This window comes from Rhopalosiphum padi, chromosome 3 (assembly GCF_020882245.1).
Source record: "Rhopalosiphum padi isolate XX-2018 chromosome 3, ASM2088224v1, whole genome shotgun sequence".
In the NCBI taxonomy this organism is placed as follows: domain Eukaryota; kingdom Metazoa; phylum Arthropoda; class Insecta; order Hemiptera; family Aphididae; genus Rhopalosiphum; species Rhopalosiphum padi.
In genome coordinates this window covers 7,360,549-7,384,753 of record NC_083599.1, presented here as the reverse complement: position 1 = coordinate 7,384,753, position 24,205 = coordinate 7,360,549, and positions in this window count along the sequence as shown.

The window sequence follows — 24,205 nt, the reverse complement described above, 5'->3', positions numbered from 1 at the left end:
TTAGCTCGTGTGAATGCGCTGTATTATATTATTTACAATAAAATGCGTAAGACGCAATTATTAAGACATTTATTTAGTAACCAGTAACCATTAAAAACAGTGTATCTTATCTACGCTGAATGGACCACATTTGTGGTAGATACTATGCGTAAAAAAAATAAAGGTCACCTTGTGTGGCAATCAAGTGACATCCACAGTTACAGTACCTAAAAGTAGGCAGTATTCAACAACTACATACAATACTATAATACCTATTATACTAGTTTTACTATAATCAACAATAATTGGGGATAATAGGTACGTTAAAATCAATAGAAATCAGTTAAGGGATAGTCATTTTTATCCGTCTTCATTACATTTCCGGTTTGATTGAAAATCTTACTATTGATTTGTATTATTTTCATTACCAGTTACTGGAAATAACATCACTATTCAATAATATTATATGGTATTGACTTTTTATTATGATATATTATGATATTATATAATTTATGCATTATACTATTACTATTACAGTCACTAGCTACAACGAATCGGTTGTATAATTATTATAATGTCATATTAGAACAAAATTAACTACGCGTTATCAGTCGTAGAAAGATCGAGTAAAATATATTACTGACATTTGAACAGATAATTATAGTTTTTCTTAATATTTCTTTTTTTCTTTTAATATTTTGGCTTATAAAAGTTTAAATTGTTTCGGCCATTAGTTGTCTATGTAATTTACGATAACTTTTTTCTTGCACTATCATTTCAGATTATAAATTAAAAACCTCTCTGTTTGAATTTTAATAATAATTTTGTAGATAATTTTTTCATATACATATGTAGTTACTGCAACATGATAAAAATAATTGTCCATTTTAATTTCGTTATATTTGTAGTGGGCACTTGAAATTTAGAATGATGTATCAGTGGTGTGTGCTACGTTAGTATAAGCTTTAAATTATATCTAAGAAATAACTTTGAAACTGATAACGGTTTATCTAGTTATAATTTAGCATCTGCGTTTCCAAATGTACTTAAGTGACAGAGTGACTGTGTTGTATTGGACTTGATATTTTGACCTCGAAAAACCACTGGTATTAACTGATAGTTAAAATTGCATTTATTGTACTGTTGTACTCACAGCAATATTATACTTTTATTTTAGAGCTTAATTATATTTTGGAAACATTTCATTTTATTGTACGTTATCCTCGACCAACGGAAATATTGTGATACGAGTGACAGTCTATTTAATTAAAATTAATTTATACTATTGTGAACCATTTTTATCAGACATCGTTTGGAGGGATAAGACTTTGTTTGAATTTGCAATAGTTTTACAAATTCCTAATGCTCAAATTGTTTTTGTATTTAATGTCATGATGAATATTCTGAGTATATTACAACTAGACAACGCGAAGGTTCTCGCATAAATCCAGCGTAAAAATTCTTATCCTGTTTTCGGAATAATCTTATAATCTTATATATGATGCAAAGATGGACAATAATCTAATGAAAATAATTATCGACTAAAATTAAGTTAAGCGAACGTCAAGTGTCACTATAGAAATAACTATTACCATCGCCTTTGAATACAACAACAATGTTATATGCATAATGCGATGACGATAATAGCAATAGTTTTTAAATGCAATTTAATCGCGGCGTGCATCAGCGCACTTGCAGTAGCTGCAGCGGATACGTGCAGATAAGCGTGAAAGCCGAAGGAGCGCACTAACTAGGCGATCGGAAACTGCATTTTATTATTATTATATTATACTATTCGTCTCGACGACGGTGGTCAAGGATTCTTCGTGTCATTGACTGAATCTTCGAAACGCGAGTTTAGGGATCGGTCCGAGATTATGTTATACGAACGCGACCGTCATCGTCGGCGGTGTTAAAATATGATAATATTATAAGAGCGCGTTTTTTTCTCAGTCCTCTGCCGACACGTCGCAACACATGTGTGTACGACGACGACAATAATACGGTCGGCACATTCTTTTTATGCGTCGGGTACCGTATAGCGTATGTGTATGTATAATATTATTATCGTCATCACGTGTCTCCTCGGCGACGGGACTTACCGGTGTCTTAACGGAATGCGCGCCATTATACGCATTAGCGTTTCGAGTAGTCCGTCGTAATGGTTTCAATCGTATCGCGCGCGTTCGCGTGTATGATAATAATAATAATAATAATATAATAAATATAATATAATATACTCGTTCGTTATGCGCGCGTTTGGGGCGATGACACGCGGTTGCCGTGCACTGGCCTTTATCGGCCGGAGATCGTGGCTAAGTAGATTCGGAATGGATCTGTGATAATATAATAATATGTGCAGTGTACAGTTGTACTGCTATCCGTCCACCGCCTCCTTCGCCCGCCCCTCGTACTCCGCCGGCTCGGGATTATAGTGTACAAGACACGGCGGTATTCCGTGACACGAACCGAGTGGTGCGCGTTTATTATTATTATTATTAGTAGTAGTATTATCACCACGAGCAGCGCACCAGCAGTCGTTAGATAACAGCGACACTACACAGTGTGTGACATTATTATAATTTAAGTCGTAGCGGGAACCTGTATAATACGGTATGTAGTAATAATATTGATGTGCGTATTAATAAATTCTTCCGGCGCGCCATAACCGCGGCATTACCTCCGCACCAACTGCTTGTATACGATCCACCTAGAGCTTTAATACGGGCACGCTTTCCATGCGAAGTTTTATGTCCCCATTGCGATTTTCGACGACTGAAATTATTTCGGTTTTTAATTTTTTTTTTTTTTTTTTGCTTCAGAAGTTAGGTACTTGAATAATTGTAGAGGTAGGCGTAAGTTTCTGACTTCGTTGTATATATACATTATAGCAGGAATGGGGAACTGAAAGTTATTAGATAGCCAATTTTCAGAAAATTAAAATTTAGCGGGCCAGAGTATAGAGAGTAAAAAAAAAGGTCATTCAAAATATGCATTTTAATTTAGCATAGACGATTGACTTTGAAATTGTATAATGTAATTTGAAAATGTATGGTGGGCTAGATAAAAATGATTCGCGGGCCGCCAGTTGCCCACCCCTGCATTATAGAATACTCGTATAATTAATAGTTTATAGTTTATGAAATTACATATAATATAATTATAATGATAATAATAATAATAATATTTTATCATCTATATATATCTGTGATTTTCTCAAAGACAAAAATTGATAAATCGATAGATTATTTAAAAAAAATACTTTTAATATTTAGTTTTTAAGTTTGATAGATAAAATGAATATACTATAAATAATGTATTACATATGTATAATATATGAATAGTATAGTATTATACAGTTCATGTAATGAAGATTTAATTAATTCAAAATTCGATTTTTTTTTTCAATTTTAATTTATAATTTTTTTTATGTAATAAAAAGTATTAAACAGTAAATATTTGTATTTTATAAAGAAGACGGTAAATGTAAAGTGTTAAGTGTTTAATTTAAAGTTAAATTTGGTCTATAACTTTTAAAATTGAAAAAAGGTAGGCGAGTGATTACTATTCTACTGTACATTTAGTGTCAAGTCGGTCACTGTTATGAGTGTGTTATAAATTTGAATTCAATGATACATCGTTGTATACGAAAAATGTATCTGAGCTCTCCGTGGTCTGTCAGAGTGTCAGCCTAAATCAATAAGTATATTTCATATGTTTTTTTGTTATATATAACTATTAAAGTAATTACTAAGTATTTTACTTTTAATGTTACGGTAAGTTGATATATATTATACCAAAAATATTGCGTTTAATTACCTATTATAATAATACATTATTGTATTTATATAGTTTTAAACCATGTCATATCAACATTTATGAAACCTGTAAGGCTGTAACTATGAACCTAATTCGAGTAGTATTAATTAATTATTATGGCCGATTCAACTCAAGTATTCCTTAATATTCCGATATCGATGACGTTCCATTACAGTTACACACGTTACCCGCGATCGCTGACTGTGATAACCACGGTTACGGAAATATTACCGCGCACAAGACAGAATAATAAAATTATTTTATACCTATAATTATTATAGATAATATACGTATAACGCGAGTCGTACATTTTCATATCATTGACAGGCTTCGACAGGGCCAGTGGCGTATATAGAAATTAATGTTTTAGGGAGTTAAAAAAAAATTTCCATTTCTAAATTCCAATTACAATCAAAGTCAATGCCCGTACCAACCATACATTTCAGGGGAGGTTGAACCCCTAAAACCCTCCTTTATACGCCACTGGACAGGAAATATTTGATTTTTCCTGCTTTTCAAATATCAACTTCAATCCCACTGAACGCATTTTCGGAATAATACTGAAATTGTGTTACGACGTACAGAAAGGTCATCGCGCCTAAACGAACGAAGTCGAGACACGTCGAAAAATATTACAATACTATCATAATCGTCGGCCAACTACAAACACCTGGCTTCAACCCTCATTTTGGAAACGAAGTTTTTTTCATGCCGAGACGTTTTCTTGAATCGCATTTAGAGCCCCCGCCGCGGAACACCCGGATACGGTTCGTATTTTTATCTCTCTGCGTACGGTGCAGACCTTTTTAGTTTTTTGTCAGAGTTCACTGAACCCATACACAGATTTTACGCATATATAATAAACAGGTACCCCGTCAGCACTTGCACTATAAGTTTTATAATACGTTATTGCGAAGTCACTCGCGGGCATTGGATTGTAACGTGTATAATGTATATAGTACACCTTCAATGATGCAATTTAGGCAACAACGCAAATGCCAGTCAAATTATATTGCCTAACGTTAGTAGACGATATCACCAATGATTTTAGTCAGTAACAGACGATATAAGCAATTAAAAAAAAAAAAAACAAATATATTTTTAATACACTTACAACTATGACTATGAAAATACCTCAATGTATACAATGTTGATAATTTTTTGTAACTTAATATTTAAGTTAGGCAGTAGTTTAGATTAGAAATTTAAAATTACTATACCTAATGGATCTTGATTAGTATCACCGTCAAATTGCTAAATATCTATATTATTTATAATATTATTATTACGAACTATTAAAAGCGCATATAAAATATTGTAATAATTAAATTATTATATAAAATTTAATTATTTAAATAAATAATACCATTCGGTCTGAGCACAAAATAATATGTTCTCGTGAATATGTGAATTTATCACTTATTGTGGAAGCTATTTGTACCTGCATCTTCAGCCAACCCTTCACGCCAGTTGTTAAAAAAAAAATATTATCGTCCAATCGCTTTTACGCATAATATATTTTGATGCGGGTCATCTCAATTCATGAAAATTTACATGCAATTATTGCCACAGGACTCAGTGGTTCTCAAACTTTTTGATTCGTGGAGGCCTTATGTTATAATTGTTTTAAAAAAAAAATTCTATGGAAACCCAAAAATCAGGAATTTTCTTAAAATTACATAACTTATACAAAATAACGCAAGCATGATTTGATTTTCAATTCGTTTCTTAGTGATACGTATTAAAAAAATATATTTTTTTTAAATTATTAAGCGAAGTTATCAACAATTTCGTAAATAACGTATTATATTGTATTTGTAAACACTAATGCCCGGATTTCAATGCAGTGTATTATTTTTTGATTGATTTAAAACATTACATTTAAAATAGATAATTCGTTTCACTGATACTTCAAAAGATAAAACTTTTATTTTACATTTTTCAAAAATTGTATTCAATTTTTAAGTCATTTATTAGTTTTTAGTATAAATAAGGAAATTAAAAATATTATTTTCGTGATATTTGCTTTAATATAATAACCTTCAAATATTTTTTTTATCTATATCAAATATTTAAAGTTTTGTATATAAATGTTATAACTTCATCATTCGTCTAATGATTATCGGATGTGGTCCGGAACTTGAACAAATAACAATTGCACATATATCACTATTGTCTATTACGTTTATTTTCAGTCCCTATAATGTTTATTTATTGTGTGTATTTAAGTTTTATATTATTGTTATTTTAGTTATGTAGTATTAATAGTGATAAAAGTTAAACCGTCGTTTTTCTATGTAATGGTGTCATATAATGAAAAAAAATGGTAATTTTTTTTAAACGTATTTTTACATTAAAAAAGTAGTTTTTAAAGAATTTTTTTTATTTTTTTAAATAATCGTTTAACTTTTTTCATTTTTAATACTAATAATCCAACAGCATTTTATAATTTATAAAAAATGTAGGTACACGTATAAAAAATACCTCATCCAATCGACAATATTATTTATTTTACATTTATGTAAAACCATTTTTAAGGACTATTATCCTAAGTACAATAACTTAAAAAGTACTCTCTCGAGTTTTTATTTAGATGCATCAACATTAAATAAAAAGTCATCTACATAACAATTTACAGTAAAAAAGTTTGGTTCTTATTTAAAAAAAGAAGTTAATATCACAATAGCATTGTGGCAAAATTCTTTCAAAATAATTGAAAATATGGTCCTAAAGTACAGTTTAAAATCTCAAGAATCAGAATCTGAAGAAATTCAATATTAAAGAAAAGTGGGGTTAAGTAGAAATCATAATTTAAGTATTAATTATATTAACATTTAAAAATACGGGTGAATTATTTAGTACACTCCTCTACAATCCCACTTAAATCTTTGATAGGTAACGTTATTTTTACTTTTTAGAATAGAAATATTAAAATACCACATTAATTTACTTAGTTGTTAATAATATAATGTTATATTATGTACGCCGTATTGACAAATTAATGTGAAATGAAAATGACAGGTTTCTTATCTATTTTTTTTTTATACTTTGATTATTTTAAGCGTAAATACAATTTTTTAATTTTCCGAAAACTGGTTTATTTCGGAAATATATTATTTTAATATATTCTCCGAGCTTTCCATGGTTCCCGAAGGTCTGGGAAAAAAACAGTGTTTTTTCCAAAATTTTCACGAATTTTTCCGGCAGTTGTATTCCTGGGGTTAAGTACGCTTGTTGAATCACCACGCATAATAACTTTAATACGCTCTACTATGTGGTGTGAATCGAATGACGTGTACAAGTGAACTATTCTAACGATGTATGTTTTTAATAAATTATGTACATTTTTACTCGGAATTTGATCGTAAACTAAAAGAAAAATAAATCGTTTGATTTTAGTTAAATGTAAACAGCAGTTTGTACTGTTGAACCGCGCAATGTCTAGAAAGTTTACAAACCCAATATTTGTGCGGTGGCTACGGTATGTATACAAAATGTGCTTAATAAAACATAGTGCGTTACGATCATTATAACTTTCAGGAATATTCACCGTAATATAACCGATAAGTTTAACAGTATTCGTTAAATAAGTTTTTTTTTAATAACGCCATATGTACCTACGAGCGAGCGACTCCCGCTAAAAATTAATAGTTTCGAAAGTTTCTAGACACGCGGCAAATTTTATAAATTAATGCAACGAGCGCTTAATTAATCGCATTTAATCGGAAGAAGGTATATCGGTACAATTCATGGTTTTACGAGGGCGTGTGTTGTTTTTTCACGTTTAGTTTTGTCGGTTTAAATTATTTTATTTCTATTAGGAGCGTCGTTCTAAAAGTTACAAATGACAATATTGCCGAATCAAACTTTTCAAGCTTTCGTTTAATTAAATTAAATATTTGCCCAGTGGTTTTTTTTCATGTAACGATAAAATAACTGCACTTCTGACTCGGTCATATTTTAAGGGTATGAGGCCCTCTTCTAAATTCGCCACTGCAGGCACTTAACATAATATATTAAACATTTAATTTGTGGCTATCGTGTGGAACCATATAGTTTGTGTGGCACCGTTGTGTCCTTTTTGTGGTGACACGTTAAGTGGTCCGTGCACGGACATTCACATGTGAAATGGGCCCTATATAAGGGTGGTAGGGTGCAACAACTAATATTGGAGTCCCTTAAAAAAAAATTACCATTTACAAGTTATGCAATGCATAATTATATTATTTCAATAGTATTTGGTAAAAGTGAAGATAAATTATAAAAATAAAACATTTCATCTGGGTAGCTACCTCATTTGACTATACATAATATATATGTTGATTTAAATCGAGTTACAATTAACAAGTAAGGAAAAAAACTGAATTTATAAAATAAACGCACTCGGGTTATTTATAAAAATACTTTTTTTTTATCATTATTTTTTTATTATTCTTCATAAATATAATCACTTAACAAAGTTAAAAATTCTAGGACATCAACATGAGCCCTTTAAAATAAACTTAACCTTGAGGCCTCGGTACATTAAACCCTTTACACTAGACGTATACCAACATTTTTCTAAGGTCAGGTCACAATATATATACCGTGAGCTATATATGTATACTTTCAACGACCCCTCTTTTTTAGTCTAAAGTATTATTTTTTAATTATAGAATGTTAATAATTTGTTATAAAATTAAATTCTAAGTTAGATAATAAGAAATAGCCAATAGATATACTATGTGTGCATGTCTTATTAATTTGTGATTTTTACATTTTTATTAGCTGGGCCGATTGGAAACTTCTACGGACCGCAGGTTGGGAATGCCTGCCTTAGACTCTCGTTAAATCCAGTACTACTAACAACGTATTGAACAATCTATACCGATTGGAAAACTTTTATTTCGTGCAATATTATAATAAATTGAATATGAAATAGGTTATTACTTTAACTGTGGCATTAGTTTCAAAACCAACTACAGATCTATAGATTTTGACAAAATTTGTAAGTTTGGTAGGTTGTTGTAGTTGTTGTTATACAAAACATAATAAATAACACATAGCTATTCTGCTATTCATATTGGTAACCATTAATCATAATAAGATAACCTATTGATATTTTCATCAATTATTTTATTTTAGTATATTATATAGTATTTATATATAATATAAACATATACCTACGTAAAAAAAAACCCATTCGACCGCATCAACATTTTTATATTATTATAACTTCAAAATGTAGACAAAGTTGACAAAATATACACACATATATATAATATTATCGAAAATATAACTATTAAGTAAGTACCTCTATATTCGAGAGGTTATCATTTATTTCAAAATTAAATTGATAGGTAAATATTTTCATGATATGTTATCTACATTTCTACCTATATATGATTTATAACTTGGAAATTAATTATATGTTTAATTATATTGTTTATATAACCTGTTATAGGTACGATACCATACTGATATTAAATATTGGTGTACAGTTTTATTGTCATAAAATGTAGGAAATAAGTGTCAAAACTTAATGTAAATGTAAATGTCATAAAATATAATTATATAGATTTACTTATGTTTATTAATAAATTATTAATAATAAGAATAAAAAAATCAAAATATATTTGACTTTAAACCTTGTCTCAAAATTGCAAATATAATAATTATTTGACATCTTTCAGATAGATTTGAAAATCTATTGTTCGAGGTTCAACGTTAGATGGAAACACGTTTTAAAATACTATTCAGAAAAATTCCATTTTAAGAAGTATATTAAAGTATTAAACATTATAAAACATTAAATATTAATCTAAACAAAATGTTTTATTTTTAATTTGTACATAAATTACCCACTCTGTGTTATTATATTATAATAATCACTGATTAAAAGTACGCATTATATTTTGTTGTATATAATATGTCAACGGAGTTCTTTAAATAATCGATTAATTTTCTCGAGTAATTATTACTAATTATCTATTCAATGATTGAATGTTTGGCATAAAGATAACTCGTTAATAAATAAATAAATAATATTAATGTAGCTTGTGATAGTAAATTGTAATTACTAAATAGCTGTTATCTGAATCTCGATAACTATATTAAAGCGAATAAAATGTAAAAGGTTATGGAAATGATTTCATTTCTATAAAAATACGTTTAGTTAAATTGTATAATATTATAAAACAACGTACAAATGCTTATATCGTCAAAAAAGAATAAATAAATATTACTTATATTATCCAACAAGTTAATTTTCGTTTTGTTTAAGTTGGTAAGTACATCTACTAGACAATGCTAATGCATTATTATGTATATTTTTATTGGTATTCTTCATAAATTTGATAGAATAAAACTGTTGATTATAAGCGTTGTAATTCAATGAAAGTAAAAAGCACTATATAATAATACTAGTTGCGCCGGCATATTATAATAAGTAGTATTTAATTTTAATTAGAATGAATAATAATTGCCAGAGTGTGTAAAGTCAATAATGTTGTCTGCTCAATATTATATGCTTGCCAAACATAGGTTGGTACGGACGGACAATATTATACTTTATAATATGCAGTAAGCCAATATAACATCTGAGTATAAAAGCTTCCTTTATGCCTACACAAGTGACCCTAAACGACCCCGCAGTTAAACTAGAAATAATAATAAAATATCAACGTGTTTTTTTTAATATTAGAATATTAAAGTGGGACTAATTAACTGATTGGAAAGTCGAAGTCATGTTATATCTATGTATTCGTCTGAATGACTCGGCTTATTATATAGCGTGTTGGCATAGTCTAATACTCTATTTAATATAATATTATATAAATATTACGTAAAAATAAAATCACGTATTTATTCTTATCTTTAACACTGTAGTTCAAACCAATTAATTAATCTTCTAACACCATCCTGTATTCGTGTATACGATGATTTTCATTTAGAAATAGTAATTAATACTCCAACATACGTAATAATTAAGTCGACATAAACATAACCAGGGGAATTGGAGATGAATAAAATCGTAATATTTACTACTAATAAAATACAATTTTTATAATCACTTTATTATGACGTGTTATTGGGTGGTGATAGAAAAAAATAAATAATTGTCTTTTTTTTTAACCCAGTTTTTGATTTTATGTTCTGAAGTAGAATATATATTATTCGGAATATTTTGATGTATAAAATTTAACTTTGGGACAAGTAATTTATTAGTTATAAAAACTAAGAAGTATTTAAAGTTTATAGACGAACGAAATACTGTTGACCAATATTTTGCGGAATACACCTGACTTATCATAATTTTAAATGTTTGTAGCTCCTCTTTCTAAGTACTTAAGTCATTGTAAATTGCTATATTGAGTTCTTAAATGTAAAAAATTATAACTTATAACAATATAAGCAAATTAAGAATGTCCTTTTATTTTTATACTACTTATTATTAGGTATTCTAAATTGTTTCTCTTGTTTCAATTAACTAAAAAAATGTGATTTTAACTATAATTTATATTTTAGTAGAACAAGAACATAATATAATTATATTATATAAAATATACTTATTACGTACACAATAAGGCATCAGTGAGATATAAAATAAGTTATCTTGTCAATAGGATATGTCGATTTTTTCTATTAATGCGTAGTGCAATAGACTCGTATATATTTTTTAGCGTAGTAGTGATTTTATAGAAATCAGTCGAAAAAGGAGACATATTAATACGTTGAAGATGGCTACTAAATTTTCCAATTTTTCAATTTTTATTAATGATATAATTTGTTTGTGATTAAAATATATAACTATTTAGATAGGTTTACAAATACAATAGCCGTTTATCGAGCGAAAATAACAGCAATGACGATCGTTAGAGATTAACACAACACCTACGTAGTAATTGTTTACAAACAATACAATAATATAACTGTTTAGTTAGTCAAATTCGTGCAATAGCTTTAATATAATTACAAAAATATAACTCTGGCTAATTTGTGGACTTTAAATGTTCGTAGTTACTTAACCAATAATAGTTCTAGTTTAACAGTATTTACGCGTCATAATATGTATAATATAATACGTGCTCTATAATAATATGCACGCGTCTATGCTGTAGTGCGTTAATAATTATTATTAACTTAATTTCATGGTTTATTAATTGATTTTGCCAAAAATTGTCAATTTGTCATGGATAAATAAAGTTTATTATGATATTCAAGAAAATACATTTTTATGTCTATTAAAAAAAAAGTATTTGCATTTTATTAACTATTTGATTATATTATTATATGTCAGGTTGTAAAAAAAATTCAAAAGTGAGTAAGTTAATGAAATAATTAAATCAAGTGAAGTAAAATCATTTATTTAGAAGTTAATTGTAAAAAAATTATAAATTTATTTCGTTAAATATAAAGTTAATATGATAAAAAAATACTAATTTAACTCAGATTAACGAAAAGTGAATCTACGTTTTTACGTAGACACAGTTTATGCATAAAGATAGTATATTTTACTTATATAAATATAATATTATTTTATTAAAACAAAAAAAAAAATGTAATTTTTATGTTATGATTCCTACCATTGAAGAAGTATTATGCTATTTTTATTTAAAACCATAATCACATGTATTAATTAATGTAGGTGTATAGAACTATTGTAATTGAAAATATTATAAAACTAACCAAACTTATAATTCTTAATCCTATAATATTAACTAGATAGATTATTTATAAATCCATTGAAAGTAGCTATAAGTTATTTCAGCAGTCAATTACTTTGGAAAAGTTTTTAAGTTAATACATTATAAAATTCACTCGTTAGATTATACCCATCTTAATTTATAATTATTATTATACTAGAATAATAGGCAGTAGGTATGTATAGGTACATATTATGTCTAGGAAAAGATTTCAAAATTGTATGCTGCAGCGAATACAATTTTAAAATGTACCTATAAATGTTGGCTCAAATTAGATCAAATCTAGTCGGCAGTTGTACCTAAAGTTATATCTAAGGTGACTGTTTATAATATGTTTTATGTCTGTACCATATTGGTGATTAAACTATTTGTTTCTCGATTATGATCTACAAAAAATACCTATTGAATTATTATTTACGCATACACACGTGTTTAACTGAAAATTATATTATTTAACATATAATATACGTACTGTAACAACAATTATAATATTATAGTACGTATCATCATAAACTGTACGGCAAGTAAATACAGCTGTTCAAAAATGTGTAGTACCTATAGCTGATATTAGTGATATTGCTTATATGTCGTAATTTATTGTTTACGTACAAAAGTTTCATCGTTTATAATTAATAGAATAGCGCTATAGTGACTTTGAATTTTGATGGCTTGCGTTAAATATTAGTCTAATGAAGTTTAAGGTCAGATGAACTACGCGTATAGATATTATAAAGTAGTTGTAATAATAATATAAGTAATAGTAATAATAAAAACCTACGAAAAACGTACGTTTCCCCAGCCCCCGCCATTCATTTTTTTCATAAATTTACATCACGTTACCTTAAAGTCAAATTTTTAATAATAGATAGTTATTTTGGAAAAATTCATTATTCGTTTTTGAAGGGGGTGGGAAAATACCAAATTTCAAAAACACGTTTTTCGATAGGAAGGGATTTTCCAAAAAAATTCGTGAGTAATCTTATTTAACCAAATAATTTCAAACGAGAAGTAGATGAATTTATAGAATTAAAAGATTTATATTTCTCTTTAAGTCTTTAATCGTACAGAATAAGTATCACAAGTATTTCAATTCTTTGAATTGAAAGTTTTTTTTTTCGATAGATAAACAAACTTTTTTACAAGATATCATATGTAGATACCTGTTGATTAATGGCTGGTACATATTATTATAATGCCTATAATATAATACACGAGTAATTCAATAAAATAATAAAATTATAGTATTTTGGTGATATTAAATAAACAGGTAAATCTAGATCGAAGGAAATCAATCAATTAATGAATAATTTATGTATTTATCTTTGTTATGCTACAATATAAAATTGACACTAAATACCATGGCTTGTATAGTGTAACTGTACTACTTTGTAGAAAATAAAACAAAAAATACAGTGACTGGTAATTTTTTAATTATGTGACGTAAATAATACAGGAAGGATTAGTAAGATTACGTATCTATTTTTAATTTAAAGCTCAATCATAAATCAGTAATTATAAATTTTGAAATCGCTTAACCCCTAAGGCCCTAAATAGTTATGTATATAAAAATTTAAAATAAGAAAGTAAAGGGTAAATCTACTTAAAAAAAAAAATTGTGTCTAAGCACTTTATACATTAAATTACAATTTATTTCGAACAACAAATAACTGAAGAATCAGTCACGCATGATTCAATAGTCTGATCGTTGCCCGATCTCCAAAGAGTATACGATTAGAATGATTAGATTAAATAGCAAAAGATTTATTCTAATGACAAAGCTAATATATATTATATCAACATATTTCTCATTGGTATTATCATAATTTATTATATTATAATATATGACTTGCAGTTTGCAGTGTTCCTATGTATACATATAATTTACTCATATTCGCAATCTAAGAATTTCGTCATGGTGAAAAAAAAGTAAATTTTCTGATTTTTAATTTTTGGTTTTGATGAATCCCGTAAAACTTAATCTTTAAACGCTTATAAAAATAATCATAACTTCAAATTTTTAATTTTTATCAAGTTAGATGGAACCTTGTATAAATATTCATGTTTTTTTATTAAAACAATATACAATCATATCATATATCATATATTAATCGTAAAAAACTAAAAAATTCAAAAATGATGTGTATACCAAAAAATGAATGCATTGTAATACCAAAAACACAGGTAACAGCTATTATCACAAAAAAAAAAAAATGTATTGCTGAGAATTAAAGAATATAAAAATACTCGAATGGTTTTGACGATTCGAGAAATAATATAATGAGTTGAACCAGTTATTATTTTACAGTGTCTTATTATTCTTTATTAATAATATCAAAATCATTTTCACATATATTTTTGATTTATTTCTGCCTGTAATTCAGTGGTGCAACTAGGTCAATTAGGGCCCCAGTTTCACTTTTAGTGAAGAGACCCTAATTTAAGTTTTTTACGCTTATTGTTGTAAAAAAATTTTGGGTAGTCGATAAATTGTTAATTAGAAAAAATAAGGTAATATTAACAAATCCCTAGGTTTTTGTAAATAAAATTAAGAAAACCCAATAATAATGGACATGACGCAAATTGTCAATTCTATACATATTTTTCAACAAAATTTCCCGAAAAAAAACATTTTTTTCCACAGAGCCTCAGAAAATGAGGAAAAATTGTAGTTTTTTAAAATAAAACATTTTCGAAAAAACTGAAGTTTTTGAAAAATTAAAAATTGCATTTACGTTTACGTTTAAAAATTAAAATAATCTAAGTAGGCAGGTTTAAAAAACACATTAAAAAAAAAATAGATAGAGAAATCTGTCATTGTCGTTTCACAATTTGCTTATTCGGCGTATGTACATCATTGTAGGTATTAAACTTTTAACTATTAATACTGGCGACTAGTAAGTAATAGATAGTTTTAATATTAGATTTCCAGCGAGGCGATAACATTTTCAAAATATTTTTACTCGATTTGAGCTGCTACCTATAACGGACATTTTCAAGTTTTTTAGTTTTTTTTTTTTATAAATGTCAATACAATTTCATTTGTTGGGTCAAAAAGCTTGGAAATTTAATACAAGTCTCCTGATATATAACTTACAATAGCTTACTATAGTAGGCTAATTCTTTAGGTTGAAGATTAAATCGTTTTTAGTGGTCCAAAAAGGAGGTGATGACAGTTATAAAATATAAATCATTATTCTTAGTAAAATCAATAGGTACCTTACATTCATCGTTCCATTAAGCATCTAAAAATAAAACAGATTAATTGTAAAAATGGCTTAAGCGAGTTAAAATGAAGTGAACATTTTGAAAACTATAGCATTAATGTTTTGTAAATTATCAAGTATAAAATATTCATTTTTGAGTTAAAACAAAATTACAAAATCAATTTTTTCGTAAACCGATTTAACTGCTAAAAAATTTCCTTTTATTCTATTTTTTAAAAATTACAGAGAAATTCGTGGAAATAGTCTATTTTTAACCACCCATCAACCTCTGCATCCAAGTTTCAACCATAGATTCAACTGTTATTATGAACCAGAATCTAAGTCAAAGATATAAATATTTTTACTTACCTACTCAAAAAACATTTTTATTTTTAAATAAATTATATAAAAAACAGATACATTTTTCGGTTCGTTTTGAATAAAAATAAAATAATAATTTTTAATAAAAATCTAATAACTCATTTAAAAATTAAAATATTGTAGATTCTTAAGACACCAGCCTATAAGCACACTACAAACACAGATTTACCTTTATGTTGGATACTTGAATATTTAATGGACTGCTCTAAACGGTTACGAACGACGCGCGGTGCACAACAGTCATCTATGCCGACAGATAAACGTCAGTGTATCGACGGCCGTAGATCACAGAACTTCTGCCTTCTTTCCTGAACTTTCGTCACAGAAACTCCCTATATAAGTCACCGATATGTTTTTTTACGTCTTGCCGATCTATCGGGCCATCGACCACCATCAGTCGATCACTCTTTTAGTTTCAAACTTGCCATATATAAAACGCAAGACTGGTGTTGGCCACTGGAATATTATTACATAATTACCCTGACGTTGCATTTTACAATTGCATCAGTAGTGGTTATAACTTAACCATTACATGTCATTTGATAAAAAATATTCATGATCATTTTTGATGATTTTTTCACTATCTTTCTGATGTTACTTTGACTACTGATGTCAATATAAAATAGTCTCTATATTAATAAGTAAAAAAAAGTCAAGTAGGTAATAAGACCATATGAAACCTAATGTTTCCAATTTTTCCGAAAAATTCAGTGTTTTTTCGGAAATATACAAAATATACAATATTATTAATTTAAATTTAATATTAATTATATGCTCATTAATATTATTGTATTATATTTTATTGTTACTATAATGACATAATGTACGTACCTATATATACTTAGGTATTTTATACATTTATAATGTATTAGTATAGTTAGTATAGTTAGCAGTCTGTATTTTGTGAAATTTGATCCATACATTAAAAATTAAAATAATGTGATTTCGACATTTATTATCAAATACGAAAATAAGATATTATTATTTTTGCTGGCGTCTGTGGCAGTGGGGCCCCGGTGTTTGACACCCCCCCCCCCCCGGTACTTGTGCCACTGCTGTAATTGGTCAAATGCACTTTTTACTATCCACCCAGTTGGATTGCCCATTTCGTAGTTGTTATCAATGTCGAATAATACAGCTAATACATTTTATAATATATTATAATATCATGACATCGTGTACACAACACACAATAAATCTGATATAAGTTGATTTGTCACAATCCGTCAATTTTGGTGAATATATTATGTTCAAAATATCTATTACACAAAGTGGAAAAGTATATTGTTTATTGGGTCAACAGACAAAATAATAATATATATTATCCATGGACGGAAGAATGCACAGTGTCGTGGACGTTAACGAATTGCCAGCATTGCTGCACTTATCTTCGATGGCATATCTATCACTCGTACTACGTCAGTGTGTGTGTTTGTGTATGTGTGTGTGCGTGTGTGTGTTTGCGCGCGCGCGCGTGTTGACACGATAATATAATATTATTATGTAGATATGCGCGTGTGGAGTGTCACTATCGAAAACGACATAACAATGCACTATACGCGTATTATACATCAAACAGTCGATATCTCAACCGTCTAGACAGGTTGGCTATTCCATGTACAAGACTCGTAATAATATATTGACTTTGGACGTACATACGTTTACGTATAATAAGTATCTATATATATATATACACTATAATGATGTATGTATATGTGTACCTACGCCGTTATACGATCGTTACAAATTATTACTGTTTATCGAACGGTATGTATAACTCTATTAGAATAATGTATGCGCGCACGTATCGCATCGTATACGATATCCAGTGATATGTATAGGAAATGGGTCGAGGGAAAGATTTACCATATTATTATACTCACTAAATCTACGACGATACGCAGCCTTATATACAGCCAGATAAGGTACCACTGTGCCAGTAAGAATTCACAGATTTTTCGACAAAATATTCTACGGTTATTTGCAATTTTCAATTCTCAGACGATTTACCCACGTCTATAGATATCAGGTGAATATCAAAAAAAAAAATAAAATATTTTGAAGCCCAAAGAGTAAATCACCAACACGAATATACGTTATTTTATGTGTAAGAATTTTGTATTTCTTATTCTTGTAGTGCTATGTGTCTCAGTGTGTGTGTGTTATGTAAATATGGGTATAAATCGTATGGTGTTTTATACTCTTACAAACGATAATTTGAGAAAACTTGTAAAACCAATACGAAAAACAAACAATTTTCATCATATTATTTCGAAAAATACCTTACCTAGCAATCGATTTGCTTATATTTACGGCTTATAAAAAACTATTACGTATAGTGAGAACATTCTGATTTTAAGTGTATTATGATATTTTTATCAGTATATACGTGAAAAAGACGTAGGTAAATCTTATACGTATATTATATATGGTATAACACGTTAATTGTTTGCTGAAAATAATAAAAAAAAATACAAAAATTGTTCATAAAAAAAATAATAATTCGAAAATTATACTCGAAATCAAATGTCCTTCCTTTTTTTATGTTCTTTATCGAGTAACTGCAGGCGTCCGCAGCATAACCTTGTTTGAAAAGAACAATACAGCATGTTCGTCAAATTTAAATGTACCTGTAAATCCTTAAAACTTTGATTTTAATATTCCTGAGAAATTGATAAAAACGACAGTTGGCGACGATTTTCTTCTTTTTAATAATGGATCGAATACAAAAAGAATATTATTATTATTATTATTGAAAATAAAAGAGTTTAGAGTTGATGAATAATTGCTTTTATTATTGGTTTTGTAATGAAACTTTTACTTGTTCACCCATTCCGTTCAAACAATTATAATACCATTCACGCTGTACATAATTCAAATGTTATTCCTTCTGCTTGCGCGTTCTTCTATCCGACAAAAATACTTAATTAAAATTTATTTTATTTTTTTATGTATTATTTTATTTATCAATTATTTATACGTGTCAGACTATATTTTATAAAAATGTAATTTATTGACGTTTGAAATTATTGCTACCTATTTGTAGACCTATTTTGAATTAATAATATACGAGTACGGAACTTGTGAATAATTTATACGCAAACAACTGTCGCGCAAACTATTTCCGGCGAATAATTGACGAATATTCTGCATATATCTATATTTAGCAATAGATCACTGATCGTATCTAATCTATAAGCTCATAACTTGGGGTGTTTGGACCTATAGTTTCACACCGAAAACATGAGATAGGCGGTTTTGTAAATGTCGGTGATGTCAAACTTCCTAAATCCGAAACAGCCTGGTTATAGAGTTCAGCGAGCTGAAGCTATCTGAATAGTTGAAGTATACATGGCTGTTTCAACAGGCGGCGTATTAGTGTACAATGCTCATGGACATTTTTCAAGGCGATTTCTTGGTGCTCGAAGAACACGTGATTAGAAAAAAAAATCACGAAACCTGAAAAAATTGCGAGTATCAACGAGACAAATGCAAAGACGTCCACGAAAATTGTTATGTGGCTCGGCTCCCATTAGTCTAATATTATCGAAAGAAAGAAATTCTAGGCGACAGGGTTTTTTGACCTTTTGTATTATCTATCAACAATAATAGAGAAACAAGTTGCAGGTTTGAAGAAGTATTAGCCAAAGGCGCTTTTATTCAAATGGTAGAAGACATCCTGGTCCAGGGCGAGAAAGAAGATAGTGACTTGCAAATACCTATAGCTGGTACTAGACCGATACGGCACCTAAGTTACACGAAATTCAAAAATCGGAATAAACAAAAAAAGTTGGCCATATTTTTAATTTAAAATTTTTAATATTTTAAATGTTTAATATGCAGTGCGGTCTGCAATACTGCATAGAGAAATCAAACAGCTATAATTTACATTAGTATATAACAAACGATGTTTGGCCGGGTGGACTTAATGTGAAATCAATTTCCAGCAGGTTTCGCGGAAAAAAAATAATTAAAAAAAGGTTAGTGGTGGTACCGATGTGATGTATTATAAGTAGGAATCAGAAAACATTTATTGGCCTTGATAAAGTTCATTTATAGAGCTTATTAAATATCCACGTAAAAACAACAAAAAATGATGTGTTATGAAAATTGAAAAATATGCAAGAGGGTAAAAATTACATTATCTTTATCACATAATATCTTTATAAATATATTATTTATTTTTAATTGTTATTAATATTAACTGATCGAAGTATAGAATGCATATTGGTGCTATCAAGAAAAGAATAATAATGCACTTCAATATACTATAATAATCTCTGTTCTATACATTTTAAATAGATAAATTTAGTTCTAATAAAAAATCTAACAAATTGTGTTTGATTCCATATTTACGTATATATTTATATAAATAACTCTTGTAATATTATATTAGAAAAAGTAAAAAGTATAAAACAAAAATTAACAATACAACATGAAAGTACATGAATCAATTAATTATTATAAACGTGATGTTTAAGTGGAAAAATGTTCTGGATTCGTGAGGAGGGAGAAATAAATAATAATGTATGTGTGATCCAAGAAATCATATACTGAAATATAAAAAAAATAAAATAAGTACAACTTTTATGGGTAAAATATTAAGAGTAATGGTTTTTAATATAAAACAAATGTTAAATAAAATACCACCATTTTAATGTACATAATGATTCAGAAGTCTTCATCCGATTACTAATTGATATAACTCAGCAACCATAAAATTCAAGACCTATATGTAATATCCTCGTAAAGATAAGATAGTCAAACTTATTTTCGATTTTCAAGTGCCTGTCAAAGACGTGTTTTGTGAACATTTGTAATTATTAGCGAAATTGCGCCAGTCACTATCGCATGTACACGTGTATACAAGAGGCGTCCAGTAGGGTCATTATCATAAATTTAAACAAACTATCAAACTATTTAACTATAACTATCAAAACTTGAGATTGTTTTAAAACTATTTTTTATGTCACACCGTATCTTTATTTTTTGAAATTACATAAAGACTTTTGAATTACTTTAGGCTTTTTTTTTCAGTTATAACATTATAAACGATTATTTTCTTAGTAATAGAGCGCGTCTGTCCATAACTAATAATAATACAATTAAAATTGTAAAATAACAAACAAGCAAACAAACAAAAAAAAAATACTTAAAAAGCGACGAAATTACTATCATCACCTCGCACATTATAATACTATACATACTATACCAAGAAAAACGCAATGGCTAATAATTCAAAGCGTTCTTAGAAGTTTTTTTTTATTATGTCGAGAAACTCGAAAAGTTGCGACTAAGGCTTCAGAAATGAATATATATAATATATAGGTATGATTTTTCACGATTTGGTACACACAATGAACTAAACGATATGATTTAATCGCTTGAATTATTTCTAAAATTACTGTTTCCCAAACACAAGTATTTGGTGTAATAATGAAATATTATCAAAAATTAAAAAAACAATAAATTTAATATACATTCATGGGTTTTTTTTATTCTGATTTTGTGGTCGTAATTTAATTTTTTAATCCGACCTTTTTAAATTTTGTCTGATAACCATTTTTTTTTATTTTCTCGTTCCAGCGATATTTCCAGAGCATATTATAATAATTTTTATGAAATGGCCTTTTTACGAGTATTTTTCATATAAAAAAAAATTGAACGAAGAAAACTGGGGACGTGGTTTTTTATAATAATAATATGTAATATGATGTTCTCGCGATTGTCTAACCGCGGACGTAATATTAAACATTATTTTTTGCGTTACATTATTCTTTGACTATAAGAAATAAATAATAGTGAATTTTCGTAATAAAAGAATAATATTAAACAATAAACCCTGTATAATAAAATGGTATAAAATATAAATACATATATTTTCCATATTTATCGGGCCATAAACGATGATTATCAATGTTTTATAATAATAAATTTGTAATGATTGTGTGTGCAGAACAATAATATAGATATGGACACAATAATTATTGTTTTTCATATAAATTATGAATGTTTTTAAATCAACGTTTTACTTTGTTCTATAGCACAATGAGGAAGGAGTGGCTTAAACTTTTCAAATTAAAAAGGTCATGTTTATAAATAAATTGAAAAATTACCTAATCGAACAAAATTATAGGAATTTATTAGGTACATTGCATAATATTAATACAATATATTTAATATTTACAGCTATTGGTGAAATGAATTTGTATGTTTTGAGTATACTATTCGTTATGCAATATCTTTGATGCCAATAATCTTCCAAACAAATGTATATAACTTCAGTCGATCTTAAAAGGTAAGCTCCAGCTGATAAATAATACGTTTTTAAGATAATAAATAAAGGTAATACTCTATGCGGTATAATATATACTATCTATAAGTAAATTATAAATGTATGTTTGTTCCAACGATTCTTTTTTTATAATCAGTATTTTTTTTTAGTTAGATTTTGGAAAATAATTAACTAAAATAATTATTTTATACAGTTAGTCAAGTCATTAATAGCTCAATTGACTAGATTTTAATAATATTTTGTTTTTGATTTGATTAAACTAAAAATAAATTATTTTTCCCGTGTTCTTATAATCCTTAAAAGACCAATTTAAAGATTTAGTAATATAATATGCAAACAATTTTTGTAATTGGAATTTTCGTAATTCATTCAAATGGTAATACGATACTTAAAAGCATACTAAGTTATAGTTGACGAGTATAGTTGCCGAAAACTAACACAACTAGACATTCTATGTAACTAATATATATGCTACAGACCTAGAGTGTGTGATTTATTTGATAGTCAACATTCGTTATTTCAAAAAGTTTCTGATTTTGATTTTTCAATAAAAATTTTAAAATATTCGACAGAATAGTAATATTAAAATGTTTATACTTTACAATTTCTGGTCATACTCGTTATGGACGAATGTTTTAGCAATGATTCGCTGTCATAGGTTGTTGTTTAAGCCGACTAAGACTAATTTTTCATATTTTCTCAAGTGTACCGCATTTGTGTTTCCGTATATTATGTTATATTTAATAATGTATCACGTTACTCTCGGTGCAAAGTGAACACCCTGTAAATATCACAAATATATGTTACTGTGCAACTATGTAATTTTATAATCAATGGAGAAAGTAAAGAACGACTTAAAAGTATAATGGAATATTAGTATAATATACTGCAGAGTATGATGAATGTTGTATGAGAATGTTCATTTGATCTATTTATTTTACAGATATATATAATATATATATACTTAGATATCTTATACAATTTAAGTAGTATTACTTAACTTCGTATTTTCAAAGTGAACTTCAATTTTTTTCTCGTAAATTGTTAATTTTTTGAAACTATAGATACATTTAATGACATTTTGAACGAGTAGTTTATAGAAAAGAGAAAACAATATAAAGTTTTTAAACATCGAATATCTTTAAGGTCTCAACATTGATGCCTGAAACACGGCTTTGTTATAAATAAATATAAATTGAATATGTTCGAAAAAAGAAAAAGAAACTGATTAAATATTACTTAAATATTTAATAGACGTCAGATGAAATTAAATTAATTACGATTTTTAAGATTTCGTCATCAGTAAAATAACTATAGGTACTTAAATTAATTTTTACGTCCAGTAAAGGATATTATATTTGGGCGCATTTATCAACATTAAATTTTAAACGGTTTTCTACACACTGAATTGTAAAACTAACAAGCTCGAGCAAGAGGACTGCGTCCTTTTAAAATCCTCCAAGGAATTCACCACCATATACATTTTTAAGTCATCAGCACGAAAAAAAATTATTTACAGAAACGAAACACGCTCTTTAAATAATTTACGTCGTTAATACACTACAAAGATTACGGTAAAGAGGATAGGGAAAATGGAAAAAAAAATCACAATTTACAAAGTGAAACGTACGAATAAAGCGAATTCAACGCTTTGACGGTCTACAATTATTTAGTATATATTCGTCATTTGGTCTTTATATTATAAATAACAGATGATCGTATTCGTTGTAGAGATTTCGGTAATTTTGTAATAATTCAAAAATATTAATAATCGCGAGTTCTCGCAACTCTTAAAATAAAATATTAATACATTATTTTTACTACTTAATATTATAGTCTATTAT